Source organism: Bos grunniens, chromosome 5, assembly GCF_055505025.1.
Source record: "Bos grunniens cultivar Pamir isolate PY7600 chromosome 5, Bosgru_T2T1.0, whole genome shotgun sequence".
Taxonomy (NCBI): domain Eukaryota; kingdom Metazoa; phylum Chordata; class Mammalia; order Artiodactyla; family Bovidae; genus Bos; species Bos grunniens.
This window is the reverse complement of record NC_141169.1, coordinates 95,153,076-95,171,619: the sequence shown is the minus strand read 5'-3', so window position 1 is coordinate 95,171,619 and position 18,544 is coordinate 95,153,076. Positions and strand designations below refer to the sequence as shown.

Below are 18,544 nucleotides of genomic sequence, written 5' to 3'. Positions count from 1 at the left end.
CCACCCACTCCCTGCAAAAAAGTGCTGGCTCTCCTTGGCTACCAAATGATGCCAGAACTTACTTTAGAAGATTACCACTGTGGAACAACTTTTTACATACCTATTAAACTCCAAGGAGTAGAGTTTCTGAATTAACATCTAAGTACAGATAGATAAAACAAGAAACCAGGAAAGAACAGCACTATGGGAGCCAAAGGAATAAAACATTCTTCAGGGGAGGAAAAAAAAAAAAACAGTGATCATTGCAAACATATATCCATTCAGCAAATAGACAATCTACAGGGACTTCCCTGGTGGTCCAGTGGTTAATAATCCACATTGCAATGCAGGGGACACAGGTTCAATCTCCGGTCGGGGAACTAAAATCCCACATACTGTGGGGCAACTAAGCCCGTGTGCCACAACTAGAGAGCGCCTGGGTGCTGCAACTACAGACTCCGTGTGCAGCAACGAGGACTGACTCAGCCAAACACATAAATAATAAAAATAAGGAAGTAAAATTAACAATCTACAGAGTACTAGAAACTCTAGGTGACAAAAATTCAATACTGAACTAAATATAATCCATGTTCTTTCTAATAGTCACAGCAAAATCAAGTACGAGAAAAACCAAATGTTTTCCTTTAAGTTTGGCCTTTACGAAGATTACAAATAACCTACAGGAATGAGCTTAGGCAGCAGACTAAAGTGGGCTGACAAGTGTATAGGAAAAGTGTGGTAGAGAAAGCAACAGGTACAAGCTTCGTGTCAAGAATCTTGGCCGGGAACCAGATGCAAAGGCAGCACAAGAGATCACTGAGAGAACAGCTTCTAGCTGCACGTCACACTGCACCAAGAGACCTGACTCCAACAGCTTACTATATAGACATTGACTCAGACACACGCATACGACAGAAGAATAACTGTTTAGACTGACTCTCTCATACATTTACTAGGATAGAGAGGCCTAAATTATTAAAATTGCATTCCAATATTATTAATTTTGACTATTAATGACTCTCTGACTACAATTTGGTCTACGTCACACTGAAAATTAGAAGGCAGTCACGAGGTTAGAAAACCTCAATCACATCTGAGGAAGAAGGAAAATGAACGAGATACCTCAGTGCAATTTGGGATTAAAGACAGGCATGGGGCCAATTACCTGTTGAAGGGAGATGCATGACATATTTTAGAACTGGGTTTATAAGCCCCTTCAAGACATGCTGGAGAAAAGTAAGAAAATGTTAGGAGTGGGAAGAGAGACATGATATGGTAGAAGCAAGTGCTTAAGCACAAGTTCTCGTCAGAAAAAAACCTGATTTTAAAAATCTAGCTGATGCAAGTTTGAATGAGTTTTATTATTTCAGCAAATAATCTCCATATATTTCAACATAGCATATGACATGAACTATGTATATACAGTAGGAAAAAGTTCTGTTCACATCAAGTGGGAATATATAGAGACAGGAGAGCAATTAGAAGTCAGTGTAGGAGTTTCCTGGTGGTCCAGTGGATAAGACTCAGCACTTCCACTTCGAGGATCATGGGTTCAATCCCTGGTGGGGGATCCAAACTCACATGCCATGAGGTGTGGCCAAAAAAGAAAAAAAAAGTCAGTGTATAACCAAAAAGGACTGACTCACATTGGTATCTAAAATTCTCATTTTTGTAGTAACAACTTGTAGAATGTATTAATATAACAAAGGCTGGAAATCTTATGTGACTTTTAATATCACATAATCAACTTCAGGTATTCATAAATATTAATATTTGCCTAGTGAGAGAAAAACGAGCATCTTATTTGGATAGTTCAGGAACTGCTACCAGAAATGCACAAACTAATTTACTACAAAAGCAAAGGGTGAAAATGATTTCACCCCCTCTAACCAATACATTCAAATCTTACCTTTTTCTTTAAGGAAAAAAGACTTTAAAAATAACTAATTTTTAGTATGCCATAAATTAAAATTTTAAAAAGTTCCTCTGGTACTAATTTGTTTGGTAGTGATTTGTTAACATATAAGAAGTAATAGCCAAAAGGAGGAAATAATGAATTAAGTTTTCTTTTAGAACAAAAGTGTTTCTATAACATGGATTTGGAAACCTGCAGAGATGGGATTTATATATCCACCCCCTCTCCCTTCCCCAACCCTTCAACTTGCACACAAGCCTACAGTTCTTTCAAGCTGACAGCATACAGCTATTCTCTCTCCAGTTAGGACGACAGAGCTTGGAAAATCAGGTCACAAGGTTGCCACGGGGACTCTAATTATCTGTCTGGCAAGTTTGCGTGATGTCCTACTCCCCTCTGTGATCCTGTCATATATCACCTGGTAAGCAAGATAAGGTAAAGGTTAGCAGTGCTTTCTACAAAAATATTTGCTCCAAATCACTAGGAATGTGGGAAAATGCAGGCACTCTTCTCCATTTATGCCAACACTGTCATTGAAACTTTTATTCAGAACCTTCTTGGTCCACAGAACTTTTTTTAAAAGTCCAGGGTCAATCATGACCCAAACCATATATGCTGACTTACAATTTAAAAACAATTCTTGATCCTGTTCCAAGCGAGCTCTCTGTAATGCAAATAAAGACGTTTTTCTGAAATAGATAGTTATGCATCTTTCATTCATAATAGCTAATGAGAAACACATGAGCCAAATACATTATGGGGATCATGTCAGTGGTGTGTAATCTGAGCAGTGTGTTAGGAAGTGCTGGGCTCCACCAGAGGAGGATGAGGCAGCGTTGCTTCAAATGAAGGTCTTCAAGTTACCCACATTTCAAATTCCCAGTAAGACACATTTCGCCATCTCTAAAGATGACCACTTTATGACCAGCCTGAGGTCTTCAGCATGACTTCATTTTACGAATAATGGCTTCTTCATTCCTAGGCATTTCCAAGAAAAGAATACTGAGTACTGTCTATAAAACTAATACAAACCATACTTGTCTGTTCTGATCTTAAGCTGACCTTAGTTGAAAAATCTTTCAAAGGGAGTACTGGTATATCATAATTTTTCCCAAAGCTGTTCACAAATAACAAATGTTCTTCTGCAGGATGACTGTAAAATAAAATGTAATTTGAAAATGTTATTATTTTATAAATCCACAATATTGGGATTGTTAAAAAATAGAATACAAAATGTTAATATCTTCACTCTCTTAGAAATGAACATGAGAAGAAAAAAAAAAGGAGACAGATGAAGGAAGGGAGGGAAGAAGAAGCCAGAAAGGTTATTCTTTATTTTCCACATTTTTGACCGTTTACATGGAATCTTGTGCTTCTTTTAAGTTCTGTATGCTTCTTCTAATCTAGATTTCTGACACTGTGTACTCTAAGGTTAGCAACCTTGTCTGTTTTGTTAATTACAGTAATTATTGCTACTTAGTAATACAGGCATTTATTTAATATTTCTTTATTGAAAAATAAGTTTCACTAAATGAAACAAAATTATTTTCTATTAAATAAAGCTGTATATGTCCAGAATTGTTAGATCAAGGAATTAGACTGGGCTGCATTAAGCCAATGTGCTTGCTAATGGTTTAACCAAATCCTTAATCTCACGTAACTATCTCATATATGCATATCACCAAAGGATCACTGGAGAAAGCTGAAATGAGTCAAACAAGATCTATCACCACAACGACTAACAAAACTCACCCTCACATACAAAAGACCTTCCAGAATGTATTTTGCTATATTCACTATGCATTTGTATACATATTCCTCTTCTGTAATTTTCCTTTTAAAGGAAATGTTACCACAGTATCATCCTTCCGATGGACAAAGGAGCTGGTAGGCTACAGTCCATGAGGTCACAAGAGTCAGACATGACTTAGTGACTAAACCACCACCATCACATTATCCTTCCCAGTGACTGGTATGACTGCCAGCAGTAACAGAAACTTAGTAAGACTAAAGGGGAAATAGGAAGCTAAGGTGATCACAGCGAGAAGTTTCTAAAAGAGCATCAGGAGCTTCCCCGGTGGCTCAGTGGTAAATAATCTGCCTGCCAATGCCAGACACACAGGTTCAATCCCTGGTCCAGGAAGAGCCCACATGCTGCGGGGCAACTAAGTCCACGCACCACAACTACTGAGCCTGTGCTCTAGTCTGGGAGCCGAAACTACTGAGCCCACGTGCATCAGCTACCGAAGCCCTTGCTCCTTAAAGCCTGTGCTGCCCAGCAAAAGAAGCCACCACAATGAGAAACCCAAGGACTGCAGCTAGAGAGTAGCTCCTGCTCACCACAACCAGAGAAAGCTCTCTTGCAGCAATGAAGATCCAGCACGGTCAAAAATGAATAAAATCATAAAAATCTTTAAAAGTTCTTCCAGAAAAAATTAATTAGTATCTTTTGAAAAAAATAATTAGTATCTTTTGTCTTTAAAATTAAGCCAAGTTCTCTAATCAACTCCTTGCAAAATTCTACGTACTTCTGTCCTCCTTTGGAAGAGAGAAAAACTCAGCAGGTTTAGATCAGCTTAAAAGCTTCCCCCCAAATTTATATCCACTCTCTCAGGATCACGGAATCAAACCCATCTGCCTCTACGGACAGCAAGCATTTGTTACATCTAATTTCTAAAATCCAATCAATGTCCACAATAGTCTAAGAAAATCAGCATTAGCCAGAAAGATCCAGCCATTAAATCTTGCAAGAACAGGTATAGTTTGGGACACAACTTTATTTTATGTTTATTTATCAAATAAATATGTAACATATATTTCTAACAAATAATATATTATTTTTTACAATATATTTAGTCAAAGTGCCCCATATGTAGTTCATGAACAGCACAGTAGTGGTAAAAATAGCTTACAGGTTCTCAGGAAATCTTAGTGTTTCTACTTTTGTTACTGCTGAACTATTTCTCTCATATATCAGATGCTACCACCACTAGTTCTCCCAGTGATTTCATCACTTAATCCATTAGTTTGGAATCTTTTAGGTAAATCATATAAATGCCTTTGAAAACAATAAACATAACATGAAAATCTAACTGGCAGCCAATGAGTTAAATTATCCCTTCTTCTTAGGCCTTCTACTTCATAGTACAGTGACAACTCACAAAATCATACTTCAAATATTCCAACTGCCTGGCAGAGAGAGAAAATGGAAATAATTCTAGGTAACAGATATAGGTAGGCTTCCCTGGTGGCTTAGAGGTAAAGAATCCACCTGCCAAGAAGGAGACATAGATTCAATCCCTGGGTCAGGAAGATCCCCTGGAGAAGGAAATGGCAACCCACTCCAGTATGCTTGCCTAGGAAATCCCATGGACAGAGGAGCCTGGCTGGCTACAGTCCATGGGGTCCCAAAGAGTCAGACACGACTGAGCGACTAAACAACAGTTATGGGGAAGCTGTGAGAGGGGAGGCTTTGAGGGCAAGATGAGGGAAATTTTACTCCCATTTGAAGATCCTTTAGAAACCATGGACTTTTCCATACAAAAAAAAAACTTTTTTACATTATACAAATTTACTTGACAACTATTTGAATTCAAATTCTAAAATTCCCTGTAGTATTTAGGGGCTCCTACAAAACAAAATGTTTTTTAAAAAGTCACTAGCATATACTCTAAAATACAAACAAAACCATGGTGGATCTTTTCTAATTAGTATAAAAACTTAGTGGTGTCCAGATGCATTCCAGCTGAAGTCAGTCGCTGTGAAAGTACTTAGTCTGGACAAGATTTCATTATCTTCATAATGAGACTTTACTACTTCCAAAATAATTTACTTACTACCCAAATAAGATGAAGGTGATGAGGGCTTCAATCCCTCCTTTGTTTCAAACTCTCTGGCAGCCTAAACTTAACCTTCACTGTCATAACCACCATGAATGTCTCCTTTATTCAGATTTCACTCGCCACAGCTGAGATCTCACCACGCAGTGAGAAAGTCTGAATGGTAACTGGAAAGATAGCAAAGTTATGAAAGATACATTTTTCAACTAATGCCATTTGGGCCCTGAAAAAAAAGTGGTCAGACACTGGGGCTGGAAGACAGAGTAAGGCAGGAAAGAGGCAAGCAGGACAGAGAAGGGGTATTGAGGGAAAACTCACATGGTCATTTATCTGCTTCAGGATTTTTATACCACTGTTTCCTTCGTAAGACTATGCAAAGTCTTCAGATTAAACTGAAAAACGTGAAATACAGTCAAGTGTGTGGACACTGTAATAAATGGTGCTGAAATTTTTGTTTTGGTCGTTTGGATAAGAAATATATGAAAAAGTAAAACAATAGAAAAAGATGTTACTTTAAACTCAATTTATCTTATAATGCAGCATAGCAAATATGCTAATGCAGAAAAACAGAAAAATAATTACTCCTAAATTTAAAGAAGTTATAACTTTTTTGTTATTATTCTTTACACATTATTCTTCAGGCTTGGCTATCATAGATCATTCACTTAAAAACAGAATAGCTAAGACTTTAAGCAAATCTGTGAATCCACATATGTTAAAATCTTTAGAGGGCTATTTTAATAATTTAAAAAACCCTCTTTAATATACATACTTCAGGCATACATATTAATTCTACACCTTTACATACACGAGTATCACATGATTAATGCTACAAGATTTGGCCTGATGACTAGATTTTTATCACAGAAAGAATTCCATTGCTTTTAAATTATTCAGAGTCTAACAAGGCCCCACAAAAGAGCTAAATAAAAAAACTACCAACAAAAACCGATGTTTTCTCTTGACTAAAAGGACTTTGAGATTTAAAAAATATCTAACCTAGCTTATCATCCACAAACTAAAAAGATTTTACATCAGAAGTTCTGATAATGCAGATAAACATACTAAAATAATAAAGACAAATCAAGAAACCCTAAAGATAGGGTTCTAAATCAATATTTCTGAATTAAAGAGCAATATTTTTAAATCCCAATATACAGTTGTTCATAAAAAAACAAAGTTTTCAAATATACTGGAAAGAGAAACTGGAAATTACATATATATACATAAACACACAGACAAGATTAACATGCTTATTTGGGGGGAAAAGTCTATATAGCTATAATAATGTCTTATTTTCTTCCAGATGAAAGTTAAATGTATCTGCTCTCTTTCATCATAGTTATATCTTTCTCACATTTAAAAGTCAATATACTCACAATCATCTTATTATGTGTTCATGTCTAAGATTACCATTAACTCAAAATGTCAAAATTATTGTAGAAAATTAAATCATGTTCAATGTCTTCTCAAAAGTAATGCACTTCATCCACGTATTTCTTTATGAATTTGTTCTGCTGCTTATATTTTTTAAACATTTATTTCCTAATGAAAAGTATTAGAAACAATTACAATATTATAAAACATTACAAATATTAGAATCTGCAGAAAAATCAGAGTATTCAGTGATCACAAATGTTATATTTCAGACACTGAAACACTCTATTGTTGCATTAAACCAATATGTCACTATTGGTTTACTATATCAATAACATGCATATATTTCTAGGAAAAGGAATGATATTCTAATGGTGATAGAGAAGTAATACTCTAATTGTGCTAATAAAAAACTTTCTAAATAAAATGAAATTCATATCACTAGCCTTTAATAGAGGACTTTGAAAAATATCTTTTTCCCTCTATTTAAATATAAATTTCTCTTCCTTCTATGGAGCTTCATGTTCTTTTCTTTCTCCTTATATTAAAATCACAATTTTTCAACTACAGAACTCTGACCTCTTATCAATTCATAATTGATTGACTGAACAAATTACTTTAGCACATTCCTAAGTATTGTGTTTGGTTCTGGTAAAAAACTGTTCATGGTTCTTAGAATTTTGGATTGGCTCAAACAGGACTAGATCCCACTTCATTAGGATATTAGATTCTTATGTTGCTATGCTACTAAATATAGGACTTCCCTGACGATAAAGAATCTGCCTGCAATGCATGAGACCTAGGTTCGATCCCTGGGTTAGGAAGATCCCCTGGAGAAGGGTATGGCAGCCCACTCCAGTATTCTTGCCTGGAGAATTCTATGGACAGAGGAACCTGGCAGGCTATAGTCCATGGGGTGGCAAAAAGTCAGGCATGACTGAGCACTAACACTTTCATGCTACTAAATATAAGAATGCTTTGCTAATAAACCATAATGGAAAAATACGTGTGTGTGTATATACATATATATAATTCATCTGTGTGTTTGTATGTCTCTCTCTCTCTCTCTCTCTATATATATATATACACACACACATATATACAGATATAACTGAATCACTCTGCTGTATAAACTTATATTGTAAACTAAAGAAAAGAACGATCTGAAACTATTACATTGTTAATCAGCTATACTCCAATATAAAATAAAAAGTTTTTTACAAAAAGAATGGTTTGAGACAGGACTTCTGATTTCACCCAAACACACAAGTGTTCTTTCTTAGTAAAATCACTTGAGTGTCACAGGGCTGAAAAGGAACACAAGAATTTATCTGCTACATAAAGGACTACATTCAGAAATCACATGATTAGCAGAAGGCATTCATGCAATTCTTCTAGCAGGTTTGGTACCTTGAGTTTCTCCTACTCCACTGTAATGACTACTCTTTTGTATTGTTACTCATAAAAATGAAAAGTAACTGGTTATTCAGTTCTTTCTAATAATCCTGGGGGCTCCATCTGTGAGAACGTGCAGAATTCCCCATCGCTCCTGTCATGCCAACCCATTCTGCACACGTCACATGTATTTATCTTTCTGCCTGGAACGCCCTGGAGTCCTCTCATTCTTGACCTCAAAAATTTATCCTATAATTAAGCCAAGTGTCACATACCCAGTAAAGACTTTTCTGACTCCATCAACAACAGTGAGCCTCTCCCTTCTTCTATGTACTGAGATATAAATATAAATGTGTACATTTTTTTCTCTTGTTCACTTAACCTCCTCCCAACAACTGCATCAGCCGGTACTACTATTATTTCCACTTCTAACATTAGAAAACTAAGGCAGATAAGGTCTCCCTGATTTCAAAGTCCATCAGTTGCTTGTTTGTTTAATACATACTCCATTTGGCTCCACACTGTATTGAGATGGTTGTCTGGTTGCCTCCATTCTCTGGGTTCCCTGATGACAGAAGGCAGAGATCCTGTCTTATTCCTCTCTGTGTGTACAGTGTCTGGCACAGAACAGATATTCAATAAATGCTCAATAAATGATGAATTGAATGAACAAATGAACCTTCAAAGTCCTCGGTGAAGAAAAGTTCGTCCCCTTCTAAACATTCTAAAGATACTTTTGTAAAAAGTTATGATAGTGTGCTGATTTCATCTAGCAAACGTTTTGTGAGTGGGTAGCACATGTGATGTGCGTAAATATCAATAAGCCACTTTCTTGACCTCAAGAAACTTAATTCAGCAAGGCACAGGCATAAACAAATAGCTAATGACAACAATGCGTGTTCTACTTTTCCTAATCCCCCACAACTTCCTCTCTTTAAAGGAATCTCATTCTTTATAGATGCTGCAATACCTCATAGCTCTGGGTCAGTGGGATGTAAATCCATCATTAAAAAAAAAAAAATTAAAAGAATCTCCACAGATCTCAAAATCACAATCTTTTGAGGCATTCACAGTTAAATCAGTAGTCATTTAAGTACTATGTTAAAGAAAAGAACAAAATCAAAGACACATTAATACTACCCTAGCACTTTTTCAGTTACTAGAGATAACACCAGCTTACTAGAGCTGTAACATCAGTAACATCAGTTATTAGAGATTCTTTACCAGCTGAGCCACCAGCGAAGTCCAAGAATACTGGAGTGGGATCCCCTGGAGAAGATCCCCAGGGGATATTCCTGACCCAGGAATCGAACCAGGGTCTCCCGCTTTGCAGACAGATTCTTTACCAAATGAGCTATCAGGGAAGCCAGAGATAACACAAGAAAGCTAAAAACATGGGTTTTAGAGTCAGAAAGATCAAGATATCTATCCTAATTCTGTCTCTGTCTCCCCATGCAGACCACAGGCAAGTCATTTTCTCTTTCTGAGCGTATTTCTTACCTGTAATATAGAAATAAGGAGACCTGCCTTCAAGAGGTCTTGTGAGAGTTAAAAGAAATAATGTATATAATGGTTGCCACACCAAAGATGCTAGTTTTATAATGTCTGATCTAATCTAGATGCTTCTTGAAGGGTTCTGGTTCTAACTGTAGCCCTAATGTCAACAACAAAAAGTGTTGACCAAATGAAAGGTACTTGGAAAAAAAAAAGTCACTTGAAAAAAGGCAAGAGAGTCTCAGGTTTCTAGACGGTGTGGATATCATCTGTCCCTTTTCAGCATACACCCTGCAAATCCCTTATTTTTGACTTTTTCTGTGAAAAACAGAGCTTTATTAATTATTTCTATGATTAGATCTAAACTAACTGACATGTGTTACTCAATTAACAATTCTAATTTCCACAAAGAAGAATCTCTGAGTTGGTGAGAAAGAAGAAAATGAATTATATACGATGTCCAGGAATCAATCTTGGTATATAGTCTAAAGTCTATGCAGTGTTACATTTTAGTTTTCCAAGTCATTTCTCAACTGTTTCTTTTAACTGGTTTTGCAAAACATGTAAAAACAATCAAATCAAAACACTTTCCTTTCCACTGTAAACCTAATTTATAATCTACTTTACTTAAAATATTACATTTACTAGCTACTGGTACAACTTGAAATCCACCAGCAGGAAAAAAATGAGTCTGACACAGACTTCACCCTTTGTACAAAAATTAACTCAATATGAGTCATATATCTAAAAGCAAAACACAAAACTATAAAACTTTTAAGGGGTGGGAAAATAGGATAAAATCTAGGTGATCTTGAATTTGCCAATGAGTTTTTAAATGCAACACCAAAAGCCTATCCATAAAACTGATAAGTTGGCCTTCATTAAAATTAAATATATTTGCTCTGTAAAGACACTGTTAAGAGAACAAAAAGACAAGCCACTCTAGAAAAAATACACTTGCAGAACAAGTATCTGATAAAGCACTTGTACCAAAAATATATATAGAGAGAATTCTTAAAATTCAACAATAGAAAATAGGACTTCCCTGGTGGTCCAGTCATTAAGAATCCACCTTGCAATGCAAGGGACACAGGTTTGATTCCTGGTCTGGGAACTAAGGTCTCATATACTGTGGGGCATTTAGGCCCCATTGCCACAACTACTGGGCCCTTGCACCATAAAGCCTATGCTCCACAACGAGAGAAGCCCCCCAGTGAGAAGCCCAAGCACTGCAACTAGAGAGTAGGCCCCACTTGTCACAACTAGGGAAAGCCTCTGCATAGCAAGGAAGACACAGCACAGCCAAAAAGAAAGCAGAGATCTATTTTAAAATGGGCAAAAGTTCCTAACAGACATCTCATCAAAGAAATACACAGATGGAAAATGGCATATGAAAAGATGCTTAACATTAAATGCCATTAGGGAAAGGGCCAATTAAAGCAATGCGATTTTACTGTGTGCTTATTAGTACGGATAAAATAAAAAAAACTGATAATATCAAATGTTAAGAAGGATGAGGAGCAGTGGGAGCTTGCATTCACTGCTGGTAGAAATGCAAGATGTACAGTTTCTCTGGAAAACAGATTGGTAATATGTGACAAAGCTAACCAGAATCTTACCATATGATCCAACAATTGTGTTCCTAGGTATTTATCCAACTGATCTGAAAACTTTTGTCCACACAAAAATTTACCCATGAATAATCATAGCAGCTTTACTCACAGCTGCCAAAAATCAGAAGCAAGCAAGATACCCTTTAACAGATGAATAAATACAAACTGTGGATACATCCATACAATGCAATATTATTACACGATAAAAAGAAATGAGATATCAAACCACAAGACATGAATGAACCTTCAATGCACATTCCTAAGTGAAAGAAGCCAATCGGAAAAGGCTGTATGATTTTAGTGATATGATATCCAGAAAGGGCAAAACTATAGAGACAGTAAAAAAAAAAAAAAATCAGTGGCTGCCAGGGGGAGGGGTTAAGGGCGTGATATGTGAAACACAGAAGATGGTTAAGTGTTGAAATTATTCGGTATGATCCTTCTGTAGATAAACAAATGAAATTACACGTTTGTCAAAACCCACAGAACTTCACAAAACAAAGAGTGAAACAATATATGTAAATTTTTAAAAAATCACTTAGAAGGTGTGGGGATCCCAAGATGGAATTTAGGATGTGACAAAAGTATCTACCTGTATCATAAATGTGTGCAACAACCTCACTTAAAAGGATGGGAGGGAAAGGGGTGGCATCTCTAAGACTAAGTGGAATCTGTAAAGGAATAGCACATAAGCACTGTACTCTAGTTGATAAAGCTGTTTCCTCCTCTTTCTAAAGAAAGCACAGGCTAACAATTTTGATACTGTTGTACACACAATGGGTTTGAACAATTAAGTGAATGGATGGCAGATGGTGAAAGCCAGGTGTCTTCTCCCTGTTAGAGTGAATTTACAGGTAAGCGAGGAAAGAAAGCCACAATGACATAGGTGGTAATGGATTAGGCGGAGTAAGAGACAACCATGTGAACTCATATTTAGCTTAAAATAGATATGCATGTGGAGGAGATGGCACTCCAGTCCAGTATTCTTGCCTGGAGAGTTCCATGGGCAGAGGAGCCTGATGGACTCTAGTCCATGGAGCTACAAAGTGTTGGACTGGACTGAGCACATGCACACAGATACACATGGTTACATAGAGAAACATGCAGAGCTAAGTATATCTACAGGCATTTGTATACACACATATGCATTCCCTGCTGTCAGATGAGAGATTCTAGAAGTAAGGACACCTCAGTAGCAGCAAGAATACCTAGAGTCTGTGATGACCTAGAGGGGTGGGAGGGAGGGGCATATATGTATACATATAGCTGATCCACACCGCTGTACAGCAGAAATGAACATAACATTGTAAAGCAATTATACTAAATCAAAAATAATACTAATTAAAAAAAAAAAAAAAGAATACCTAGAACCCAGATCTTGGCTTCTAACATCACTTCCGAAGAAGATGAAGCAGATTCTTTCTGGCTAACCCTAGGGCTGGGGCAGGAAACAGAAATATAGAAGATAATCTTGGAGCATCTTTTAATGTTAGAAAGTAAGGAAATATTTTTTAAAAAAACCTTACATTAATAGAGAGCTGTCAAAGGAAGACAGGAACCAACTTAAAGAGCTCACAGTGTCCAAAACTGAAACAATTTGGGGAACAAAATAAAGTAGTATTGGATTCCAACCCAAAGTACAAATATAAGTATACCCAGGAGTCCAGACCAATATAAGCAAATGATTGAGTAAATTAATAAATGGAGTGTGAGTGAGTGAAAGTCGCTCAATCATGTCCAACTCTTTGTAACCCCATGGACTATACATACAGTCCATGGTTTTCTCCAGGCCAGAATACTGGAGTGGGTAGCCTTTCCCTTCTCCAGGGGATCTTCCCAACTCACAGATCAAACCCAGGTCTCCCACATTGCAGGGGTATTCTTTATCAGCTGAGCCACAAGGGAAGCTCAAGAACACTGGAATGGGTAGCCTATCCCTTCTCTAGGGAATCTTCCTGACTCAGGAATCAAACCAGGGTCTCCTGCATTGCAGGCAGATTCTTTACCAACTGAGCTATGAGGGAAGCCCTTAATAAATGGAGGAAAGAGACAAATATTCCATGCAAAAAAATTCCAAAAAATGTATATATATAATCTACACGTAAGAAAGAGAAGCATAATTCTCCACTTCTTAAGTATAGGCTGTTCACAGTGACGTCCCTCTAAGAAACAGAATTTAAAGAAAAAAAAAAAGAGCAATCTTTTCAGTGCAGAAAACGAATACTACTGCAGCCAGGTGATCAAGATCAATATCAACAGTGATAAATCATGCCTGATAGTGAAAGTGAAGTGAAAGTCACTCTGTTGTGTCTGACTCTTTGCGACCCCATGGACTATACAGTCCATGGAATTCTCCAGGCCAGAATACTGGAGTGGGTAGCCTTTCCCTTCTCCATGGGATCTTCCCAACCCAGGCATCGAGCCCAGGTCTCTCGCATTGCAGGTGATTCTTTACCAGAGATCGAACCCAGGTCTCCCACATTGCAGGCCAATTCTTAACCAGCTGAGCCACTGCAAAGCCCAAGAATACTGGAGTGGTAGCCTATCCCTTCTCCAGCATAACTTCTCAACCCAGGAATTGAACCAGGGTCTCCTACATTGCAGGCAGATTCTTTACCAACTGAGGTAGTAAGCACCGTTTACACTACGTGATCAAAGTAGCACTGTACCCTATGACCTTCCCCTCAAAAACCCAAAACCTCAATCTGAGGAGGAGAATTTCGACTAATTCCTATACAGGGCATTCTCCAAATACCTGACCAGTACTCCTCAAAACTGTAAAAAGCATCCAAAACAAGGAAAGTCTAACAAACTGTCACAGCCAAGAGAAGCCTAAGGACATGTGACAACTGAGTGCAATGTGACACCCAAGATGACAGGTCCTGGAAAAGAAAAGGCACATTAGTTACAACTAAGGAAATCTAAAGTATAAACTTTTGTTTGTAGTAATGTACCATCGAGCTTCCCTGGTAGCTCAGCGGTAAAGAATTTGCCTGGCAAAAAAAGGAGATGCAGGTTTGATCCCTCTGGCAGGAAGATCCCCTGGAGAAGAAAGTGGCTACCCACTCCAGTATTCTTGCCTGGGAAATCCCAAGAACAGAGGAGCTTGGCGGGACAATAGCCCATGGGGGCTGCAAAAGGGTCAGACAGGACTCAGTGACTAAACAGCAATGTACCAAGACCGTCTCATTGATGTAACAAATACTAATGCAGGATAGTAATAGGGGAACAATACGGAGGTATATGAGATGTCACTTTACTATCTTCACACTTTTTCTATAAATCTGATCTAAAAAACAAAATATGTTTTTAAAAATACCATTTAAGAATGTATCTAGAAAACACTGAAGAGGCTGTAGTAAAGCATGGAAGAACCTCACACCTTCCATGGATACACTAAACCTCAAATGTTTACAACTACTCCATTACAGAATTTTTCTGAAGGAAATAATTTCAATCACTAACAGCTGCAAACAATTTCACACAGGAATTCCCTGCAGGGATGTACCCTAAGTGAAGTACTTAACTAAAATTAAAATTCTTTTTCCTCTTACATACCATTGCAGATGTCTGAAAGTTTGTAATTATCATTTACTTGTGTTGCCTTCTGATGACCCAAACATAGTTGTATGCTTAACACAACTCCAAAAAGCTGACTAACTTTATATAAATCAAATCAGTGCTAAAATATCCATCTGACAAAACTTCAAGCATCTAAACCAAGACCTTAAGAAAAACCATCATCTTTTATTCTGGATACTCTTAATGTATTTCCTCATACACGCCGTGGTTCAAGTGAGCTGCTGCAGAATTAAAGTAGATAAATGAAGAAAACAGAAGAGTCTGGAGAAGAAGAATAAAAAGTAGTGGGTGAGGATTTCCCTGGTGATCCAGTGGTAAAGACTCTCCTGCCCCACCGGAGGGGGCGTGAGTTCGATTCCTAATTCAGGAACTAAGATTCTGCATGCTGCATGGCCAAAAAAAATTGGTAAATTTTTTTAAAAAGTTTAAAGTAGTGGGTGAACACGGGTGTAAAATAATGAAAGAAAAGGAACAGATTACTATTTGAAATGTACCACATAAAATCACTGAAAGGAAAGGGCAGGAAGCCTATGCCATAGCATTAAAAAAAAAAAAAAAAAGAACTGATACCTGAAAAGTATTAGCCTAGACAAAAAATTGAAAGCAGGAAAATCTAGAGATAAAAAAAATAAAAATCTTTACATTTGATCGGAAACAAGCCAAGTGTTCAAAATTTGGCATTAGATTCCCAACAGGAAACAAACAAGAATAAACCATTTTGAAGAAACTTCATGCTAAATACAACTTAAAATAATCCCCCAATATTAGTAAAAGGATGAAAATTACTATATAATGATATTCAATGACACTGAAAAGTGGGAGAAAAAAGATTACAATGAGGATGTATCAAATATTGTGAGTTATCTCACAACACTGGAATTAAAAGCAAGTTATCTTTCCTTTTCTTCTATGAAGAGAATGATTTGTGGAATTTTTAGAAGTCTTAATTTCTGAATTCTGCACTAAAAGCAGTCTATAAAATGTTATTATATTTGTGATACATTCTACCCTACCCTTTACATGGCAAGTCTACAAAGTGGGTTATTTTTCAAATTGCCAAGTAAAAATGTGAACCCATGACCCAAAATTTCCCATACCAGCTACATAAGAACTATAGTAATATGTCCAGAAAACTCCAATTCCAAATAGAAAATAGGTGAGAAAGGACAAAACAGCCTTTAATTTTAAATGACCACATGATCTAAATTACCGGTTCACACTTTACAAAACCCAGTTCCCTGTAGAAGAATGGTATCCTTTCAATGGAAATACTTTAGAAGCAATACACAACACAGCTACTTTGTTATATGTATATAAAGAAGACTACTAGGAATTCCAATTCTTCTATTTCCCCCCAAAATAAAGCCAAAACCAAAGTAGTCACACGCGTCTCAAACGAAGTTTTATCTGAACTCTTCAGGATTAGCTATTCCTCTTATTATCTGAGGTGAGGACTGAAACCGTCAAAAGAAAACCAATAATACATTTCATGGAAATACATTTTGTAAAGGTGAATTCCAATTTCTAATGCTCTACCGCTCTTGACGCCTAAGGGGTTCAAATCCTCATACCTAATACATCATCCAACCCCCAAAGAGAGTCCAGCGAGGCTGTGGGTACCATGGGGAAAGGATTTGACAAACAATGCAAGGCAGGGGACGAACCCTGGCAAAATTCTGCATACAGGGAGTCCTTGAAAGGAGAGAAGAAAGTGAGAGGGTAGGAGGAGCGGGCAGGGTCTTGGAAACCCACTCCGAAGGCATTTACTGACAAAGACTCCAGAAGGGCCATCTCCCCAAAAGTAAAATGGTAAGTGAGCCGAGTGAAGCCGCTAAGAAAGGAAAGTAACCAGGAATTAGGAGTGACAACTACACACAAACAACGTGCTCTCTCGAAATTGGAGGGGTATACGATGGCGGGATCTTGTTGCAAAGTGTCAGTTGGAAAAGACCACATACACACACCCCCACCAATGTGGGGATGGAGGGGGTAGCTCTATGAAAGCCCAAGTCTCAGACAAGCCGGGAGAAGAATATACGGCCCTGGAGTCGTCCGGAGGACCAGAGAAACGCAGGTGTACCTGCGGAAGCTCAGGTTACCGGGAAATAAGACAAGGACCGTGTGCGTCTCCTCCGCCCACCCTGCCGGAGCCCCGAGCGCGGAGGGCGGGCACCGGCTCGGGACGCCCGGGACCCGCGCGCGGGCTCGCTCCGGAGGCAGCGCCCTAGCACACCTGGCTCCCGACACCAGTTGAAAGCAGTCAGAGTGAACGAAGGCGGACGCGGCGCCTGGCACCGCTCCATCTCGGCACACAAAGGCGGGTTTTGAAAATCGACGGAAGAGTCCGAGACGCGGGACCCCGGTAGGCGCCCTTCTCCGAGGGGCTCTTACCTCGAATCCGCCCTCCGGGCCGCGCTTCCCCGGAGGCTCCTCGAGCCCTCACCCGGCGGGAGGCGGCGGGAGAAAGCCCCCGACCCGGACCGCTCCCTCCCAGTCCTCTGCGAGCCGCGGGCCGCCGTCGGCGCCCGGCCGAGGAGAACCGGTCTCCCGGGGCGAGCTGAGCGCCGGCCTCGCACTCGACGAGACTGCCTCGCCCGCCGCCGCTGCCGGGGAAGTCTGGAGCTGCACGCCCGCTCGCCGGCTCGCCCGCTGAATCGGCCGCGCGCCGCGCACGCCCAGTTCCCGGAGCGAGCCCGCGAGCACGCGCCGCGCGCCCTGAGCCCAGCTCCGCTCTCCGGGTCTTGGCGGCAGCCGAGCAGCCGATTAACTGGTCTACCCCAGCGCGGGAGGCGAACGCGCCCGGAGGCCGGGTGGGCGGGAGAGGGGCAGGAGGAGAGAGGGCAGGGCACCTCGCGGAGCTATCAAGGCCACGATCAAAGTCGGACCGAAGTTCTGAGCCGCCGACGTGTTTCCAGAAGTGCCCTAGCAGGACCGACTAGCAGCCGGGAGGCGCTGGAAGGGGAGGAGAGCAAAAGGTTTGCCCCGGGCAAGAGTGGATGCTCCGGGCGGAGGGAGCGGCCCAGGTCCTGGTGCCCACGTCGTGGCCACTAACCTGCGAACAGTAAACCCGGCGCACCCAAAGACCCTCCAGCCTCTGTCTTCCTCCCAGGACCCTACCACCATTTTTTCCCCCCTTTTGTCTCTTCTTTTTATTTTTCTCCCCAACTCATGCCATCAACTAGTGGCACCCAAGGGGGCCTCCATTCGGTCCCTGGGAGTCTCCAAACTGCCAGTCCTTAGCTACAAGCAGCAAGACCAGACCCGCTTCACACGCCTGCCTGGAATGCTATTTTTTTTCTCGTAGCTCCTGCCAAGAGCCTGATGTGGTTTGAAATAGTGGAGGCTTCTTC

General features: G+C 39.4%; 1 protein-coding gene across 6 annotated transcripts in view; it reads right to left on the bottom strand.

Annotated features, from left to right (window-relative positions):
• EPS8 (EGFR pathway substrate 8, signaling adaptor) overlaps nt 1-17,812 on the bottom strand; it is a 197,247-nt gene extending 179,435 nt beyond the window's left edge. For 5 of the 6 annotated variants that reach the window (XM_086404092.1, XM_086404091.1, XM_086404089.1 and 2 more), the window contains exon 1: nt 17,586-17,812. The gene's annotated coding sequence lies outside the window, so the exon portion shown is untranslated. Of the gene's footprint in view, nt 1-12,976; nt 13,051-17,585 lie in introns of all 6 variants that reach the window. The other variant, XM_086404093.1, reaches the window with a different exon arrangement.
• Nucleotides 17,813-18,544: the final 732 nt, after the last annotated feature.